Source organism: Ixodes scapularis, unplaced genomic scaffold (genome assembly GCF_016920785.2).
Source record: "Ixodes scapularis isolate PalLabHiFi unplaced genomic scaffold, ASM1692078v2 PGA_scaffold44__24_contigs__length_19508400, whole genome shotgun sequence".
Taxonomy (NCBI): domain Eukaryota; kingdom Metazoa; phylum Arthropoda; class Arachnida; order Ixodida; family Ixodidae; genus Ixodes; species Ixodes scapularis.
Genome location: NW_024609873.1, coordinates 10,122,932 through 10,131,683, shown reverse-complemented (window position 1 = coordinate 10,131,683; position 8,752 = coordinate 10,122,932).

Sequence of the window (8,752 nt, the reverse complement as noted above, 5' to 3'; positions counted from 1 at the left end):
GGTCCCGTCGTGTAGCATAGGGCCCCTGGTAGCAATTGGTTGCTAGCCCAGCATTTAAGCATACTCCAGCCTTTTTGTATGTAAAGCAAAACAATTACTGCAACTGAATACTTCTTACCTGACAATAATCGTAGTTTGCACTGCTCAATGCCCTTCTGTTTTATCTAAAATACCGCAACTAAATACTCCGAGTACTGGTCGGAGCACTGCGGTGCAGGTGAAGTTCCTACTTCACCTGTTGCCCTTCTGTTTTATCTAAAGTACCGCAACTAAGTACTCCGAGTACCGGTCGGAGCTCTGCGGTGCCAGGTGAAGTTTCTGCTGATAAAAAAGTGTCTGCCCAAAAGCTTGCTTCGGTACCACGAGCTGCCACAGGAAGCCTGATGCAGAGCCTTTAAGAGCAAGCTCCATGCTTTGAATGTTGCTAAGCATGCGCGCTTGTGCAGTGCAACTGTCGTTCAGGACAACGTGCTCATTCTTGGCATTTCAGTTTCACTTGCACTTAAAGGGATGTTGAACCGAAATCTGGATTCCATAAAACACGGCGGCAAAAGCGTGTAACAAGATGCTACAAACACCAAAACATCACTCATACAGCGATATTTCGAATGGATGACCTTATTTTTAAAAATAGGAGGCGCATTTGACAGATTTGTTTGTCTTGTTTCTCCGAGAAGGAAAGGGAACGACCTCGCGTCTTCTCCACCTCGCCGCCTTGAGGGGGCGAAGCAGAGAGAGGAGAAAACGAGATATCTCGACGTCACGCGCCTCATCGGCCTCGTTCAATCTCAACCTCTTTCTCCAAAAATACGGCCGTCCATTCGAGATATCGCCTTGTGACTACGAGTAGTGTTTTAGGGATTGTAGCGTCCCGCCTACGGCTTCTGCATCGTTTTCTGATATCCAAATTTCGGTTCACCAGCCCTTTAAAGGGAAACGGAGTGTGGCAGCGATGGGATGATTTCTTGTGTCAGCCGGAGTTGCCTACCATTACCACTGTAGGGCAGCAAAGGCTACAGGCATGCAAGAGCGACTTTGAGAAGCGTTTTCGCAGAACAAGAGCTTGCGATAGAGCGTGTACTAGCTCGCACTTGTCGCCTTCGACCGCGCTGTCACCCTGGCAAGCCTTCGGCAACACCTTCAGAATGCCCGCATTCTTCAAGAAAGCCACAATGTTATGAATATACCACAACAATGCCTGGCTTTTATTTTTTTCCAAAAAAGAGCATTTATGAAGCTTTGAAAATGCAGCAGTGCACGCTCATTACCTTCGGTACTGCTTAGCACGTGCTCACTCACGCTCACCTTATCCAGGCTGAAAAGCTTGTGCTCGGACGGGGCATATTGAACACTGGTGGTGTCTTTTGACTGAAGTAATATACAAAGTATGAACAGGAGTGATAAAGAAACACAACATTTAATGCCGGTCATCTCCACTTTTAAAAAGTATCTCAATGTGAGATTAATTTGACATTTCGTAGTAAGGGTGATGAATTCCAGACAGGGTGACACAAACCGTTTTGATAAAAACGTAAAAACAAAATGTAACTACTCCATAGAGGTGCCTAATACCTAGTTTGATGACTAGGAAACAACACGGAGGACTAGAGAAATGTAATGAATATAAACGAATAAAGCTGGTCATGAATTGAAGCATACTTAGGTATGTGAGCCACACAACTTGCAGCTGCCATCTCAAGAAAAACAAACAAAGCCTTTAATGATTTCGAAAATCGGAACAATCCTGGCAGGAGTTTCACAGACTTTGGCGATTGCACTGATCAGCAATCAGGCTAAAGGTGTTTTCTTGATTGTATTAATCACCTTGATTGCAACTGGCCGTAGCTGTGAGTAGATTAGAATAAGACAAAGCCTCTCAAGAAGGCAGCTCGTATTGTACGTCTTCTGGCCATGGGCGAAGCCGAAAAGCCAGTAGGCCGCCATGACCACAGTAAAGCCTTAGAAAAGCCAAATGGTTCCCTCCTGCATATAAAAGCAGAATTGATTCAGTCAGAGAATAATAATGGCCGCACTGATGAGTATGATTTTAAGCATGAAATGCTTTTAGCTCCCGGCCACCAAACTGATGACATACCTTTTTGGGAACTAATGCCAAAAATCACTTCAAAACATCCCAGGTTTCGAAGTTGACTTTTGCGTTAGTTTTCTTATTTGAAACCGGCTTTGAAACCTACTGGGTCTCGAAGTCAGTTTTGGATCAGAAAGGTGTGCACTAGCAGGGTTCAAAATTTGCTGTCAAAATTTTGTTTCCTTGAGACAAGGAAACAAAAAGGAACATACACACCACCGTCCCAAACCAGCACAGCATACAGCTGTCATTTATTTCCACAAGTCTTCTTCCTTGTCATCCCACACGCTACACATGCTATGGAACCTATTCCTATACACACTATGAAACCTATTAATTCGGAACTACAGCTTTAAAAAAATTATCCAACATTCAAATTATTTTTTTGTATGACATCTCACTACCGAATTCTAAACCAAGAGCGCATCATTCGTTTAAACCGTTTGAAGCAATCGCCTGACGAGGAGCCCGTTGTCGTCACGCTTTGACGGTGCACTTTAGTTCACTTTTCTGCCGCCGTCTTGGGGGGGTCTCAGGCATCGTCCCCGCGCAAATATTACCACAACTGTTCAATTGATTGGTGCGGCACACAAACTTCTGTTCGGGCTGGAACTTGGTCAACAGTGTCTGAGATGAGCCCGACGCCCATTTCAGACGTCAAATAAACTTTCGAAATTGCTTTTATAATCTCTTTAAGAGTTTGAATGCAGGCGTCTATAATTCGCAAAATTTAGTGGCCGCGATTATGTCCTCTGTGACCGATTTGCAAAAATAAATGGTTTTTTACAGTAATGATTCAGATTGTGATTTATTGAAAATTAACCAGTGCTGTTAATAACATGCTCTGTATTGTCCGCTCTGCTGGTGTTTTTTCTGCCGTCATTGCATCCACGCAGCTTGAAAGTGCACTGCTTTATGCGACAGGTGGCACGCACACACCGTGGCACTCCACTTCATCGCGTGGCATGTGGTGGCAGCAAAAGCCTCTGCCAAAAACATGCTAAGCACAGCATTTGTGGCGGCAGAAAAGATACAAGGCTATTATCTTGTTCCCGAGGGTATAGTATGTTGCAGGTTAAGACGGTACGGTGAGGGGAAGAAGCTCCGTCTACACTCTTTCCACTTTAGCAGAAAGAATGCTATAGAGAAAAGAAGGAAACCGCCAATCGTGGCAAGCAAACCCTTTTTGGACTGGCAAAAGTGATGGGAGACGCCAGGCAGTGTAAAAAAAGGGGAAGGGGGGGGGGTGGACTGCAAACGTGTTTACCAAGAATAAAAAGGGGAAGAGTGAAAAGAGGTATTCTTCTGTAGATTCCTTTTTCTCCCGGAGCTGTGAATGTGCCATGGCCGGACTGGGCTGAACTCAATGCCCCAAATCATATTTAAAAAAAAAAAAATTATTGCCGGCAGAGTTTTGCGGACTCCTAAAATGCCTTTACGGAGAGGTTCCACAAACCCTCTTTCCAGAACCGTTGGCCTAGATTGCGGGCATGGGCATCTGCAGTACGTTTTGCAGGAAAAGGAGGGGGAGGGGGGCAAACCTTGTTTTCTTTCAAAGTTATAGGTTTGAAAGCTACACCCCTTCAGAATAATCCCCCCCCCCCTTTTCCGCCACTTTGCTGACGCCCATGATTGTGGGCACCTCATCACTTACAAAATGTTTCCTAGGACCCATGTGTAAAAAATAGGAGCCACCATTCAAGCCCCTGTCATGACTACAGTGCAGACATATCACAATAGCAGGGAAGAACAATAAATAATAATGGACAGTCTGATCGGAAACAATATTGGTACAGTTTCAGACTCGCTGCTCAGCTTGCCAGCTGAGCCAGGATAGAAAAACGAAATTGGCAAAGTGAATGAGTTGCGAGTATAAAGATGCAACAACAAAATCCTACTGGCATTCTTAAAAAAATGTTGGGGCCTTCTTGTCAATGGAAAAGGCACTCAGTAATTAAATCCAATACTCTTTCGGATAGTGAGATTGATATCGTGGTAAGGTGGGTGCTTGTACCAAGCTCTTGTTTTAGCACCAGTGGGTGTCAAGTTACACGCAGCCAGAAAACAAATCAGCATAGCAAAACGAAGCACAGGACAATTGCATCCGTAAAATACCCGATGTTCCATATTTCAATTAGTTTTTGATCTCACTTTGCGCAGCACACAATTCATAGCAGACGATTGTCCCTTTTTGGCTCTGTTCGCAGATGACTTGCTAGTCTGTTCGTCGTTTTGTTTCTGTCAGAGAATGATACCTACCTAGTAGCAAACAAACTCATTATTATTCCCTCATGTTAGCAGACGATGCGTCTGGTAGCGGTATTTTATAGCGAGTTCGTTTCACACGCACTGGCACCGTTCGAGTTCTCTCCCAGAGTGCATCGCACTCGCAGAGTGTTGCACTGAGAACTGGACTCGAACGAATTCGCCAAATGCACCAAGTGCGGAAGACTGATGCTGCCGCCATCTATGTTTTAGAAAGAATACCGACCTCAAACCGAAACTGGCGCCTTGCTGTTCGGAGTGATGGGTGGGAAGGCGAGAGTACAGTCGCTACCAACGTTTATCTACAAACGTTGGTTGCTGCAGCCTTTAGTTTATAGTTGCGATGACTTTAAGCAACACGGCTGTCATAGGGATAGTTACAGACGGCGTAAATTTCCGCAACCAGCTGTCTACAAAGCAGCTGGTTGCGATCTCTCAATTCGCATAACCGTTTACACTGAAGAAAATGGATGATGCCGTCCAAGCAGAAGCTTGATCCATTTCAGCATGGCATTATGCGTGGACCACTGAAAGGGTACGCCTTAAAGCTAGTCTGCTGGAATACCCAGCAAAACTTTTCGATTTCGATCGTCATTACAGGTGGATCAGATATTAGCTTTGGTAAGGGCGTCGCGAACGAGAGCTTTCTCGAACAAAATATGACGAGGCAAGTTAGCTGAAGTAGGTAAATTTTAAACATGATGATGTTGCCCAAGCCTCGGGTAAAATCATTAAATTTAGCTTTCTCTGATGCTTATTGGGCAGTCAAAGTTTCTGCTGGGGCAGTTTTGTCGACAAATGTTAAATTTTTCACCCGCACACGTTGGTGATAAACATCTCGGGGGCCGCTGATGCAGTTGTTCTGATCATTTCTTTACACACTGGTATATTTCAGCGTTTTATGGCAACAGAGCGACTTAAAACCTCCAAATAAAGCACAGTTTGTCAACTGCTTGCTTCATAAAATAGGAGACGCTCACAGTTCAAGCTCGCGTTTGATTCCGTTGCCCGCACGACGCAATTTCTATCAGAAAATCTACTTTTTTTCCTTTCAGTTCTGCGACTCATCATAGCAGACAAACTTTCGTCATCTGCTCCAGCACCTTGTCGGCCTAGCCGGAGCGAGGCACGACAGGATTGCATTTTGGCGCAATCTCGATTTTCTCAGTGCAGCGAGTGCATGCACGCGTGGGGTGTCAGCAATCAAACGAACTCGGAGAGTGCAACCACTTGTGGAGTGCCGGCTGAAACGAACCCGCTCCACGCTGCGAGTGGACACGCGTGGGCACGAGTGCCGTGAAACGAACTCGCTAATACTTCTTCAGTGCAAGCCGGTTGAGACCTCAATGACCAAAATCGGGCTCTCGGTGAGATGGAATGGCAAACTGAGAATGACTTCACGACCAGGGGCCAAACAAATAACAGGTGCATTGTATGGTGAGAGTATTAGCACCGAGAAGTTTGGGTGGCGACCTTTTACAGCGAGCCGGGGTGACGTCCTGCTGAGGACAAAATTTACCCCCTCACTCGCCCTACAAAGGCCGAGACGGCGTTAGCTGTCGGCATATTACTTTCGTTTTTTTTTTTTTTGTTTTGTGCGCATTTTACGTAGGAAGTGTGAATTATTATATGCGGCCTTATTGAGGTATGATCTGTAGCTGCAGGCGAAACTTCAACCAACATTCCGAGCATGGTTTCCAGGGCAGACAGTGCATGAATCATAGATGGTATATGAAAAGGAAGAAATGCCACCACACTTGCAGGAGCATTGCAATATATTTACATCCCGCACAATCAACGCTGCTGATGATTTGAATAAATTAAGAGGTTTTTTTCAACTTTGTTTCTAAACAAAAACGTCTCAGCGAAAAAGCTGCACTCTGCTCGAGCAACATGTTAAATATATTCTGGGCCATGGGGAGAAAATTACAAGTGAGACCGCCCAAAGGCCTTTGACTTAAATGCCATTTGTATGCCCGCAAAGCGGGGTCTGATGTTCTCCTAAAGCGCGAGACAAATGGACGGCAGAATCGTCCGATCCGACAGTCCGAACGCCGCTCCGAATCGAGACACACGCACACACTTCCGATCTTGCAAGCGACACAACGATCCGTTCGGCTCTGCCCAGGAGATCCAACTTCCAAGCACTCCAGCGGAGGTCCGCGTTCATAGATCTCTGGTCCCAGATTGATGGTTTAGCTCGCACGAGCGAAGCTAGGAGCTCGTTCTTGTTAGCGCGTGCATTCTTTGCCGGGGCCATCTTTCTCGAATGGATCAGCGGGATCCACGCGTCCGGCTTCCCGTCGCCCGTCCCGTTTTCTTATTCGTCCCGACAGACCAACTATGTCATCATGACGTTCGCGCTAGCTGTGCTGTCATTGGCTGGACGCAACCGACAATCCGTCCGCCGTGCAAAACTATCTGGCACGTTTGACGCATGTCGGATCGCCGATCTGACGCCTGAAGCGACCAAATTTTTCGGATCAGGCAGTCGTACTGTCGGATCGGACGTCGGACTGGATGGATTTTTCGCGCATGTGTCTCGTGCTTAACTCATGAATCTGCAAAGAACAGAATTTCAGTGTCTGAAACACTTACACCGCTGCTTCCACAACCCCTTGCACAACTGCCTTATATCGTGTGGAGGGGGCGGGGGGGGGTTCATCGACGGAGTTGCCTCCACGGATAGATTTCCATACTTATAACCCAATTATAAGGGTAAACGTGGCAAACACGGCTGGAAAAGCTATGAAAATTCTGTCTGCATAAGTCTCACGCAGCGCCTTTTACACTGGGTAAACGAAGCCCCGCTTCTCAACGTGCTTACAGCTCACAACGGCCGATGTTGACAATGCCTTTCCCATCCTTAGTCTGACTGTCCATGCTCTTTTTAATCTCGAAGTTTTCGGGTGGTAGAATATGATACCAGCTTCTTTTCGGAAATTGCATTGCAGCGCTGAACAGTAGGTCAGCATGATCACAAACCTCCGATCGTGAGGAAACGGGCGCAAGGAAGCCAGCCAGATGCCAGAACGCGAAGCGGAGTCCGTCACCAGACGTCACGGTACACCTGACCCAATCAAGACGTGGCGACCGCAGCGACACTTGTGTTTGCTCTGAAGACTAATAGTATGCCATGCAAGCAATACCATTGATCTCCACGTCAATTTGCTGGATCGCGTGTCTCCGCTTAGTCGTTGCAGCTCAGGTGCGGCCACCGGATGGCCACCTTGGGACAAAGATTATCAGTCAACCTTTTGGAGCGTTGCGGAGGCTGGGCGGCAGTAAGCTGAAGACATGTTTTCTGCTCGTTCGTTCTCATTTACCGAAGAAGTTTGTTAAAACCCCGAACGGTGAGAATTGCGTTTGAGAACACGTGGAAAGTTTTACGAAAGCTCAGCACCGCAAGAAAGAGGGGTAACTCGTCTAACGCAAGTCTTACCGTTCTGGCGTCATGATCAAAGCTTCCTTGGCATGCCAAAGTGCTGCATCTTTGTCTTCGCACGCTTGAATACCGATCAAGAATTAACGCCGTGTGGATTTGTTTCTTGAGTGCAAAGAGCATGAAGATGCATGTGCCTCTGGAGCAGCATTTTACTCTACTCTTACGACTGCGGCACTTGCACTTGCGGCACTTGCAGTCCAGAAGCGGGCATGATCCAGTGGCGACAAAGGAGGGGTAGGAGGCTATGGCGACGACGACAGATTGCACACAACCATATGGACGGGCCACGTTTGAAAAACTTCAGATATCGCCGCTTCATACTTTTGCCTTCGAAAACCTACCTTCTTCCACAGCATTGCTCTATTTGTGCTGTCATGTGATCCATTTGAGTAGATTTGGAACATAGCCATGGTTAATCCATAATAGCAACCACCGATTTCGTTTCCTATTGATAGCAACTCGCTGGAACAGCTGGGTGATAGAGAAGACGCCTATGTGCGACATACCTTCAAAGCTCTGCCATGGCATCGATTCTTGATAAGTATCCAAGCGTGAAAAGGCACAGAGACGCAGCAGTTTGGCAGGCCAAGGGAGCTTTGATCACGCCGCAAAACCGGCGAGACTCGACGTTCGACAAGTTGTGCCTTTTTCTTGCGGTGCCGCGCTGTTGCAAAAAATTTTATGCGATTTCAAAGGAAATTCTTATTGTTTACACATTGCGAGCGTTTGGCGCTCCTTTCACTAAACAGAGGGGAGCGCCGCAGGAGACTGACACTCGAGCGTGCTCTTCGTGCTCCGAGCATTTCTTGGAGCACAAGTGACTTCTTTGCGCTCCGTGATGTCACGTCCACAAACAAGATGGCTGTGCCATTGTTGAGATTGTTGAAACAAAAGGCGTAGCCGGACAGCTGCTCCTTTTCAGTCCATTAGTGGTTAATCCAGCAGGTAAAAAC